Below are 13,041 nucleotides of genomic sequence, written 5' to 3' on the forward strand. Positions count from 1 at the left end.
GGGTTGAAGAAAGATGAACAAGATTGACTTTAGGAGATGACACCACAATGGTAACTCTGAGTGATCCAGTGGACTATCAATTGAATGCTTGTAGGGACCTCATCTGATGAGTAACTTGGCTTATGCTTCATATGCAAATGTTTGATTTATTTTATGCATTTCTGGAGATGCGATGCGATGTATTCTATATGCAGTGTACTGATGGGTTGTTCAGGGTTCCTGCTTTGCGTGGAATAGATTAGGCGGGGTTCTGAAACTCTGTTCGAGATTCAAGGTGGGGTGGATGCCCCTGTTTTATTGATGATTGGATCATGCGAGTGAAATGATAATGAAAATGCAATGATTATGCATGAGGTATGTATGATTATGAATGGAATGATTGTTTCCATGATACTAGGAGTTAATGGAGTGTTCCTTGTAGGAAGGTCATTGCTTGAAGGATAGAACTTGTGGAGGTGAGGTGTTTAGCTTGACTCCTCGACACTTGTCTCGATATCTGACACTTGATTGAAGATGAAGAACTGAATTGCTACTAGCTTGCCCCAGCTTGTAGGATCTTCTTGAGATATGACTTTGATATGTTTGAATCATGGAGATTAGCAATGGTCTGCCCCAGTGTTGATAACAGAATGAATGCCCCAGATTGTAGGGAACTCTTCCACCAGATGGATGCTTCAGATATTTGCTCGGCGGATGACCAACCTTTACCTTTGTAAGACTACTCAATGGGATTTCAATGTTAAACTTTCCTTGGTATCAAGTACTTACTTTCAGATTAGAAACAATTTTGTTTTGAAAAAGATAATGAGAATGCAATGCACATGTTAATCTCAAAAGGAAAGTTTTTATTTGTCAAAATGTTGTACTGATACTAACACAAGTGACACAGCAACATTAGGAGTCAGTTTTGACATGATTTTATAGTTTGTATGCTTTCGGAACGACCCTACTTCAATTAGGACTTTTGAGGGTTGTAACGTGGTCGGGTTCACGGTTTGAGAAACAAGGATAAAGGCTCAAGTTCTATTTAACCCACCCCTTCTTCGTGATGTTCTCCAGTCCTATGTTCAGATAGTTCGACACGAGCGTTCACCTTTCAGGAGAGATTGTGATGGATGAGGATCCTTTATGACTTTGATGGAGGTGGCAGTCACCCTTTTGGTGCTTTCGTTGATGGTCACAACAACTTGTTCCTTGGAGGATTTTTGCTTTGTCTTTTGCTTTCCCTAACTTTTGCCTGGACAGAAAGTTTCTTTTGAATTTGGTTTCCGTTGTCCAGCGGGAGGTGCCCTAATTCTTGCCTAAGTCATTTGCTTCAAAGCTTTTCTTTCTTTTTGACTTAGCGGGCTATTATTTCTTTCTTTTTTTTTTTTGATCATGATCTGAAAATTTCTTTTCATTCTTTTTGTCTCGTTCGGAAACAAGTTGTATGACTTTGGTGATTGACTTGATGAAAAGGCGGTGACTGCCTTATTCTCAGTGAGTGGGAGACATCCATTGTGGATTGTGCTCTTCTTCTTTGTTGTGAGATATGAGATATGAGATATGAGATATGATTGATCCTCTGATGGAATACCTGAAAGTTGAGCGCTCGATCTTACTAACTGAAGTCTACCCTGCCCCTGGTTAAGATTGAGGGTTTTGTATTTTTTTTTTTTTGAAAAGAAACTACTACTCCTTAGGCTCAAAGGGGTTGACGAAGGTTTCACTCCCTTATAACTCCAGTGTTTGGGAATTGAAATAATGCCTGTACATCGTCAGCAGGATCTTTGTTCCAAAAGCATACAGTTAGTAGTTCATGTGTTTTTTGATTTTTCATCATTCTCCTTTTTTAGTTGCTTAAGACAAATGAGTTGAAGTATCAATGAACATAATGACAAAGATGAAATGATTTGAGAAAAACATGTATATTACATTATTTTTATTTATTCAAACAGAATGAGTTTCTTACAATGAGAAGTACCTGATAACAACAAAAGTATTACAATTGAAAATGCTTGAGAAATCTAGACAATGGCAAGATTGGCCTTATTATGATGTAAATGAAATGTTCTCTGACAATCACAAAGTCTTTAGGCTTCAGTCGTGGAATGTGCCATAACAGCTTGATCTTGTTTGTAATTCCCCATGATTCTTTGTTTATTGTCTCTTGTCATGTATCGGTGTCGAGGAATCGTCTTGTCTGATCTGATGGAGAGGAAGAAGGTAAGAGTCTTGGTAACCATGGATGCACATGCATGAATGCAAAAATGTTAATGAAAATGCAAATGTATCATAAATCAGGATCAAGGATCAAGGCCTCTTGGATAACATCTTCTCATGGACAATAAGATATGGTCGAATCCTCCAGATTCAGAGGTTCGACGTTGCTTTCTGGATAAGTAGCTCGTGCATAAGTCAAAGATGGTCGAACCCTCCAGATTCAGAGGTTCGACGTTGATTCTGATAGATAACCTTGCATAAGTCACATAAGGTCGAACCCTCCAGATTCAGAGGTTCGACGTTGATTATGATAGATAGTCTGAACGGGCATAGGGTGGGATGGAGGCTTGTTTTCCTGCAAAACAAAATTTCCCAACCCCTCTCACAGGTAGGATCTAGTATATGGTAGGTCAAGAAGCCAACAGAGGATTGAAAGTAGGTGCTATCATACGATATTGCCTCGTTCAACCAAGCTCTGTCCGTGGATACATGATCGGATCAATCAGACATACGTCTTCTGTCCGTCATGGCCACTCTATTCCTAGTTCCTAAGGTATCACTCTGGCCTGGGTATTGGGCCTTTTACCTCATAGAAATCCCACCCAACCTGCAAACATAGAAAATATGTGGCCCCCACGGGGACCCATAATATAGTCCAGGATGCGAGAAAATAAGCATGATATGCAAGCAATAAATAGTCATGACATGCGAGGCATAAAGAAGTAAAGCAATAAAGCAATAAATCAATAAATGAACACCCAAAGAAAGCAAACGCAAGCTAGGATCGACTAAGCTAGTTCCCCAGCAGAGTCGCCAGCTGTCGCACGCTCGCGAAAATGTGAACAGAGTCGCCACCAATATATTTATCCCAAAGAGGGAATGGGAGATGAAGAATGATGGTCGAGTTTGAAGAGATTGGAGAAGAGTGAAGGATTGGTGAAGTGAAGTGTTGAATGAGGGAGGTGGAGATGAAAACGGTTATGAGAGTGAAGGAGATGAAAGAGTGAAGGTCGAAATGAATCGAGAGCTTGAAGGTGATGATGATTCTGGGTTTTATAGAGGTCAGTTCTCTCTTTGATTTTCTGTTATATTCTGTTAGGGTGGTTTAGTTAGGTTGTTACGAATCGGTTAGAATTAGTTGGGGTTAGTTTGAAATTGTTTTGGGTTGTTATGACAGTTATGTGAGTCTGAAAGTTTGTTATGTGACTGGAAAATTAGTTAGGTGGTAGTTATGGGAAGTATTTGTTAGTTGAAAGTTTGTTGATAGGTGGGTTATAACTGTTTGGAAGTTAGTTTTCTGTTTTTGCAGGGCTGATGTGTGTGTGTGTGTATGCTGCAGGGTATTAACAAATGGATATGAGGAAAGTGGCCGCGGGTTTGTTGAAGGATCTCGAACCGGTTCGGAACTGATGCGAGTCTTGAAGGCTGGTGCAGTAGGGTCATATTGAGTGTGGGGCTGATTTGTGTAGGCTGAACGGTATATGGCAGCAGCTCTGCATTTTTTCTTTTTTCAAACTCTGTTTTCGAATTGATATGGGATGTACTAGATGTAAGGATATTGGTTTGTAATGGCACTGTGGTGTTATCTTTGAACTTGTAATTAACAATCTGAACTTCTTTTTATCTTTAAAAATCCAAAACTTTCTTTTTCAATATGCGATCTTGAATGACGAAAACCCACTTAGAATGATAACCAAAGATGTTGGGTCAATATGACCTTAGTCAAAAGTCAACCTCACGATTGACAAAGTCATTGCAAATAGATTTCAAAAGTCTTCTCTCATCAACATGTACCAATAACTAAATGAATTCACCAATTATCGTATCACAAAATAATTCTAGCAGTGCTCCACATAATTGTATCCAAACTCCATAAGAAAAATATTCTTGGTTAAATGATGTGAAAACAAACCCTGATCAAATTGAAGCCTTCAATCAATCATCACTGATTTAATGAACAAATATTATTTTTAATGAATAAATGCATGATGTGTTAGATGACTTAGGGGAGAGGTATGCAGATGAAATGCGAAGCCTAAGCCAGATAAATGTAAATTAGGATGGGCAAATTTTGGGGTGCAACAGTAACAAGTAGATTATTATTATCTTTTGTTTCCCACTAATTTTTGTACTATATTCCATTATTTTCAAAAATCTTTTCAAATCTCTTTTTTAAAAATCAAATCCTAACTTTATTCTCTACATCTCTCTTTTTCCCAACACTATCATACACTTTCTTTCAAATCTTACTTCCACTCAAATTTTCCTTTTGTACGGAATCACATCATTCCCCAACGTCTCTATCCTTCTTTCCACTCTATAAATACCTCTCATTTTTTCATAAAGATCTCACATCAAATTCTAATTCATCTCTCAAATTTCTACTTCATAATCCATCCTTTCTTCTTCCCCGACAAAATGGCGAAGCGGTGGGAAACGTGTTTTCTTATGGTCATCACCATTGCTACGGTGATCATGTCTTTCTTCTGTCTACATAGCCCGGAACACTGTGGACCTGGGATGCTTATGCTCCCAATCATATACATGTTACTATTTGTAGCATGGGTTATCAATCGTCATTCTTAAAATTTTCCGTATTTCTTATTTCTTAAATATACCGTTTATTCGTCGTACTGTTCAATGTAGTATGTAATATTTGTACTGTCAATATTAAATGTTGTACTATTTGTCATAATATTGCTTAATTACTCAGATAATATTTTGTGTGTTTTCTGCCAGTCAAATATTCATTTTTCTGTGCATTAAATGATTTTCAGGGTTATTATCGGTAATTTTGCCCGCATACAGTAAATATTAGTTATTTATTATGTCTGTGTTTTTTTTAACAAGTCATGTAAATAAACTTTCATTTTTCACATAAAACAAAAATAAAAACAACAAAAAAGAAAATTAACCTTGACTGTTGATTTTTCACTCTAACTGCTATGTCAATACCTGAACAGTCAGTTGACAGCCAAACTGCTGGCAGTACAATTCTCAGTGTTTTGTACCATCAATCAAATCAATCTTTCACAATTCAAAATTCCAAGATTTTTGTTCTAGAAGTCTTCTGAATATCACGCGATTAGCAGAGACTCAACACTGCACAAAAATCAGGTACGCTTAACTGTCTCCTACACAAACAGTCCCTGACTAGGGTTTTCTTGTTTTTACAGGAGAAACAAGTTTTTGAGACCTCAAATGGATTTCATGCACATCCATATATCTCAAAGTACCATCATACAAATTTTCAAACTTCAATTCACTCAGGCGCACCGTCAGCAGCTCAAACAGTCAACAGACGACCCGTTTGACCAAAAAGTCAACAGACAATCAAAAATGAAATTTTTTGTCAAAGTCCATATTTTGTCAAAGGATTCATCATTTGATCATTGGATGATCATAATTCATCAAAGAAAGATCAAAAATCAACAAAACCCTAAGATTCAAAATTAGGGTTTTTACCTGAAAAGTCAACTCAACTTTGACTGGTCATAACTCTCTCATCCTTCATCCAAAAAATTCAAACCAAAGCTCATTTTGAAGGAAATTCAATTATCTTTCAAATGCAATTGATCCCATGGTCATTGCATTCACCATTTGAAAAATATGATCAAAGACATTACAGGTCATTTTTAAAGTCAACAAAAAGACACTTTTTTCAAAAGGACACCCAAGGAGCATCAAAAATCATTTTGACATGAGACCAAAGACATTGGTTAGAGGACTCTTTGAGGTTTCCAAAAAGTGCAAGAACTCCTTCATATGACAAAAATTGAGGGATTTACACCTTGTTGAAGTTGGCTAAATTTTGGGAAAATGCATGAAACCAACATTGCTCAAAAATGTATTTTTCCAAATGGGGCCAAGTTTTCATGGTTCAAACATGTTTGCCATGTTATAATGGGCCTCCCACGACCAAGACCAAGCCCATGACATTTTTCTCGATTTTTTGATTTAATTTTATCATTTAAGATTAAATTAAAAAGGAAAAAAGGAAGGATAAAGCATAGCTTATTTTCTAAGCTAAAGTCTCCACATGGGACTTAATTATTCAGCAAGGAAGGCAGCAAAGGAAGCCTAGAGCAAGAGTGTGGAAGATTCAAGCAATGGTTGCTTAGATTTTAAGTTTGAAAGTCAAGATTCCAACAAAGACAATCAAGGCTTATTAGCTTAGTTTCTAAGAACTTTAAGGCTTATAAATAGGCTAGAATATTTCAGCAACAAGGGGGAGCAAAGACACACACGAAATTATAGCAAGAGCATAGCCATCATCTACATAAAATTCTCAAAAAAATATCAAATATATGTAATTTTCGTTTTCATATTTCCAGCCACTATCAATACAAAATAATCATCCTATTACTGTTATATAACATCATAGGTAAGGATTGACTCATAACATGTGATTGAAACAACCTTAAACATGCTCACGATCACCTTCATGTTCATAACCATGTAGCTTTCGTTTTCATATACATGCTTAACTATAATACAAACTAATCATTTGAATGGACTCATGGAATGACATAGGGTAGATTTGAGTGATTACATGCAAGTTCAAACGTGGTTTTGAAGCTCTACCATTTTTGAGCTTCAAAGATGTAAACCTTTCGTTTTCTATGATAGAGGCTCCAAATGAAAAAACTAACGACACTATCATGTTCAGAAGGGTCCATTTAGGTGATATGGGTGGCCCTTGTTCTTTTTTATTTTCGTTTTGTAGGTCATCCAAAAGGTTAAAGAATTGAAAGCAAAATCCGCAGGTAATGTTGCAGGTAAATCCGCAGCAAATTCCATAGGTAAATTGAAGAAGATGATGAATAGTGATGAGGACCCTTTGACTGCTCGCGTGGCCTATCCTCATCTTTCTATTCGCCAGTCAACTTCAGTGGGCCCCACGCTGGACTCTCAAAGTCAGCATAATCTCATGCTACTCCTCTAACCACGTGCATCATGTGTCTTGCAACCTGAGCCCTTGATCTCCACTAATCCTCAATCCAACGCACCATACAAGTGATCCACACCATGGACATCACTTAATTTCCATACCTGATCGTATCCTTTTATATTTTCTATTTCTATTTTAATTTCTTTCAAAAATTAATTAAAAATAGTTTTTAAAAATCCAAAAATATACAAAAAATATTTTTAGACTTCTAAAATAATATATTATTTTCTGAAATAAAAATATTTTATTTTTCTTCATAATTTCAATATTTTGCATAATTAATTAGTATATATTTATATATTTGCTTTTTAATTATTCTAACCAATCAAAAAATCATAAAAAAAATTGTTCTTTATATTAAATATTTTTTATATATTATAAACCAATTTTGTACATATTTTGAATAATTTTCTCTTTAAGTTTTAATTATTTATGTAATTATTTGCATAATTATGTTTAAATTAGCTTAATCAATTTTCAAATCAATTTCAAAAATTCCAAAAAAATTAGTTTTGTTTTAAAATTAATTGAAAAATATTTTGTACATATTTTAAACTGAATTTCTAGGTTTAAATATATTTTCATCTTTTTTCTTCATTTTAATTTAATTAATCATGCATTAATTATAATTAAAATCAATCATAAAAAAAATCCAAAAACATGCCTGTTATTTTTCTTGCAATTTAAATTCCTAGATAAATGTATAGGTTGTCAAAATCATGTAAATAGGCTAGTTTACATTTCCTGCACAATCGATGTAATAGCGTAGATTTACTTTCCGCATTTTACATTTCCGCATTTTAATTTCCAGCAAATATAAACTGCGTGTATGTCAAAGATAAAATTGAACCGTTAGATCACTAACTTCAAAGATAAAATATCTGAATCCAATCACAATCACACTTGCACCTCTTAAGGTAATCCCTTCTCATTCTTTTCAAAATCAAAGTCAAAATTCTACTGTTTTGAGTACAAAATCGAACCTTTTGTTTGTATCCGGTGAAAGGATAAATTTTTAAAGGAAATAAGGATAAAGACCTTACAACTCAGGGTAGACCTCCTAGTTTGCTTGCTCAAATCAAAACAAACAAAATTCTCATACACTGTTGTTTTTCAAAACAAAACTTTCCAAAAAGACAATATTTTGTATACATCCAAACACGGATCATTACAAAGTTAACGTTCTTTTCAAAACATCTTTCGAAAGATAAACAAGCATTTTGTATACATCCGCACAAGGATCATTACAAAATTCAATTTACAAAGGTATTTGAAACCACATATGAGCATTCTAAAGCAATTGAAAAGTGATCGAAAAACAAGTGAGCTAAGCAAACTTAAGAGCCCATGGATAACCATGGATACAAAGGGTGCTAACACCTTCCCTTTGTATAACCTACCCCCTTACCCAGAATTTCTTAAAGGTCTTTTTTCTGTTTCTTTTATAAACCTTTCCTTAATTGGATAAAATAAAAGGTCGGTGGCGACTCTGTGAATTTTCAAAAATGCGAAAGCATAAGCGATAAAAAAGAGTCAGTTCACGTATCTCTCCGCGAGAGGTATGGCCCGAAAAAAAACGGAGGTCCACAGAAGCTCTACAGAAAGTTTTGGGTAGAACCAAGTGTTACTGTGGGACAATTCAACAGTATCATTGCCAACATCTCCGCAGGAACTAGTCTGAGTTTCTGTGACGAAGATCTTCCTGAAGAAGGGGTGGACCATAATCTTCCACTTCACATCTCAATTAGCTGCATGGGTGATGTACTCACAGGAGTCCTAATGGACAATGGATCCTCTCTCAACGTCATGCCTAAATCAACATTGTCAAGATTATCTTTCAAAGATCACCCGTTAAGGGACAGTCACGTCATCGTTAAAGCATTTGATGGATCAAGAAAGTCAGTTTTTGGAGAAGTGGATCTTCCCATAACTATTGGACCTCAGACGTTCAAAATCACTTTCCAAGTTATGGATATCCCGGCACAATACAGTTGTTTGCTAGGTCGCCCATGGATTCATGAGGCTGGGGCAATTACTTCAACACTTAATTAGAAACTGAAGTTCATAAGAGATGACAAATTGGTAACCGTATGTGGAGAACCAGCTTTGATCGTCAGCAACCTGTCATCATTCTCCGACATAGAACCAAAAGAAGTCGTTGGAACCAAATTCCAAGCACTTTCCTTGGACAAGGAAAAAGGAAAGGAGAAAGCAGCGTCTATTTCTTCCTACAAAGATGCAATCCAAGTTGTAAAGGATGGCGCTACCAGTGGTTGGGGGCACATTAATATTCCTACCAACAACAAGAACAAAACAGGAGTTGGATTCTTTCCAACATCATCAAAGGCTGTTCTAGGAATTGAGGTAGTTCTCCCAATTCAAGAAACTTTCCGCAGTGGAGGTTTTCTTCAACCTGTTCAACAAACAGTCAATACCATCGGTACGAAAGACACCGATGAGAATTTTGAAGTGGAATGTATGTCCTATCTTCTCGAGGCAGGATACATAGCCCTATCAGAGTCTGATTCACCTTGCTGTTATCCGACTAAAGGATCTGAAAGTAAGACTCAATCAAGCAATGATGAAGTTACAAACAGCTTCACCACCAGAAGTCATGGTTCATCAGAAGAAGTTCCTCCTGTAGCGGGGAAAATCTGACATCGAAGCCATGGGATTGGCTCGAATCAATATTCCGTTTTGAAATCGCCACCGCGCTTTATTTTTTCAAAGGAAAAGGGAAAAGAACGTAAAACCCAAAGTTTTGTTTTTTTAAAACAAGAAAGAGAACTCAGGTTCGGGTGTTGATTATATGAGGGGAAGGTTTAAAGCACCCCTCATATCCGTGGTACTCCACGGGAACCTTTTTGAAAATCTGTGTTGTGTGTGTGCTAAAAAACGGTTTGTTTTATTTTTAAAATAAGCTCGGCAAAGCGTTAAGCTTTGGGCCTACATACCTCCTTGGTGCAATGGAGAAGTCAGAGCTAATGTAGTTCCGCTTTTGGGAAAAACGTTTTTAAAACGAATAAACACTTTGTTGTCGTTAGAGAGAAATACTCAGCCATTGATCTTGAGCATGAGAACAAACAAGTTCTTTGCATCGCAAATGAAAGAAGGGCTCCAACTCGGATAAAATCAACGAGTATGCCACTAGCTCTCTCACGCGGAAAAGATCTCGTTATTATCAATCAATTTCAAAATCGTGGGGTATAACCACTCGTTTCGACAATTAACGGTGTCTAAACTTTTGAAGAAAAGCCACTAAGGGCGAAAGATATTTTTAAGAAAAGGTTTTGAAAAGGTTTGCAAACATAAGAATGTTTTGGAAAAAGGGAGAAGATTTTGAAAATTTAAGAATGGGAGGAGATGAAGAGGCTAACCTAATGCATAAAATAAAAGCTAAGGAAAGAAACGGTCTAACCGAATAAGAAGCCAACACTCGACATTAAGAGCCAAGGTAGTTTTCCCATCCTTTGGATTTATCAATACCAACACATTAACACTTGGGGATCCACATGAACTTATTGTCTTAGCACCACTTTGCATTAAACACATTAAGGTTCTGACGAAAATCGGGCAGAGTAACGGCTGTTTTCGGGTAAAATCCTTATTTCAATGCCTTGGAATTAACCATCAAGGGCTTTCAAGGAAATACCTGCACACAAAAACATACAACAGCACAATGCCAGACGGACAGAACAATCACAGGATAATAATAGAATGAGTCCAGAGGTACTAGGTCCATAAGTCCGAATCTCCAAATTGCTAAGGATAGTAACCGATAGTCCAAAGAGAGCCTTATGTATTTTTTAGATTTTGGTTATTTATTAGTGTTTTAGCAAGAAGAGTAGAGTATGGTCCAAGTGGACAAAAGAAAAATAACGGAAACATAAACATATGTCCAAGTGGACAAAGAGAAAATAGCGGAATTATAAACGTCCAAATGGACAAAGAGAAAATGGCGGAAAGTAAATATGATGAAATGATAAAGTAAAGCGATAAGGCGAGAAATATAAAGAGCGGTAATATAAAGAGCGGTAATATAAAAAGTGCGGAAATTAAAGTTAGTTGTTAAATGTTAAAGATAACCATCTTGAAACTTGTCAAGTATGTTATCAAAGTTAGTAGGAAGATCTATGGTGAGTGAATGATGTACTCGGATTTAAAGTCAATGGGGCTTATCAGAAGCTTGATAAAATCATAGCGACTACACGATAAAAACCTCCACAAGTCTTAAATCAACCGCATACAATTCTCTTCCATGTTTGATCTTTTTTTATTCGGGACACGAAATATTGCGCTATGTTAAGCAGATCGCCAAGTGATTTATGTAGAAATCACCCTACAACGAGGCCGGTCAAAACTTTATGTGCTAATGCATGCGAGAAGAACGATATGTAGATCGCCTTCCGAAAGCAATACCGCACGAAAAGAAAATAGGTAACGATCTAGTCTTCACTAAGAATCCATAAGAATTCTCAAAGTATTAAGACTTTCATCGATCAAAAGAAAAAAGGAGAAGGAGAAGATAAAATGCATAAAGATAATCAACTCACATTATCATTAATATCATTCATCTAATATTATGGATTTGGTTCTTTCAAACCTATCAACATCCTAGATCCAATGATATTAATGAAATGGAGGAATAAGAATAAAATTCACAAAAGATAATCATAAGAATGAAAACAAATTGATCTAGTCTTCATCAAGAATCCATAGAATTCTCAAGATGTTAAGACTTTCATCGATCAAAAGAAAACAAGATGAAAAAGATAAGAATAGAAACAAATTGATCTAGTCTTTATCAAGAATCCATAGAATTCTCAAGATATTAAGACTTTCATCGATCAAAAGAAAGATAAGATGAAAAGATAAGAATGAACACAAATTGATCTAGTCTTCATCAAGAATCCATAGAATTCTCAAGATGTCAAGACTTTCATCGATCAAAAGAAAGATAAGATGAAAATAAGAATGAAAACATAAAAGATAATCAACTCACACTATCATTAATATCATTCATCTAATATTATGGATTAGGTCATTTCAAACCTATCAACATCCTAGATCCAATGATATTAATGAAGTGGAGGAAGTAGGAAACCAAAACAAGCATAAAAGAGGCAAAAAACCACATTCTGCCAGCAGGAAATCGATTTCATGCAGAGGGAAATCGATTTCCATAGTGCAGTTTTCAAAAAAAACAAGTTACGTTCAGCAGGAAATCGATTTCAGCCTTAAGGAAATCGATTTCCTCAGTGCAAAATCCAGCAAAAACAGCATTTAGAGGCATAAAACTTGACTTGAACAAACATACAAACACCTTATGATCACACATCAATTGGAGCACGAATTTTCCATCAAATCAACAACAAATAGCACCAATATAGCATCAAAGATGCATTGAACACAAACCACAAAGGATCTACATCATGATACACAAAAAGGATGAAGAAAATTTACCAAATCTTGCACAAACTTGGATCTACTTCAAGAATCACCAACACAAATCTTGATCTCTCAACAATTGAAGAAAAAAGAGTGAAATGGATGGTGGTTTAGCTCAAAGTTTGTGAGGTTCAAGATGTGACTCACAAACTTTATGAAAGAAAAAGAGCTTTGGTGAATTTGGTAGGGATGAGGAGAGAAATTGCAAGGGATTTGTTGGCTCTCAAAGCTTGAGAAATGAGAGAGGCAAGGCCTCTATTTATAGAATTGGAGCAAGAGTAGTGGCAATTTGGTCTTTTGGCATTTGGTAATTAGCTTGTGTTTAATTGATGATTAAAGTGGTGTTTAAATGATAAGAAAAGGTAAAATGAGGTTTAAGTGGGTTTAATGAAGGGGTTAATTTTGATGAGGTGGAAAATTGGTAAAATGATCAAAGAAAA

This window comes from Vicia villosa, unplaced genomic scaffold (assembly GCF_029867415.1).
Source record: "Vicia villosa cultivar HV-30 ecotype Madison, WI unplaced genomic scaffold, Vvil1.0 ctg.001177F_1_1, whole genome shotgun sequence".
Classification (NCBI taxonomy): Eukaryota; Viridiplantae; Streptophyta; class Magnoliopsida; order Fabales; family Fabaceae; genus Vicia; species Vicia villosa.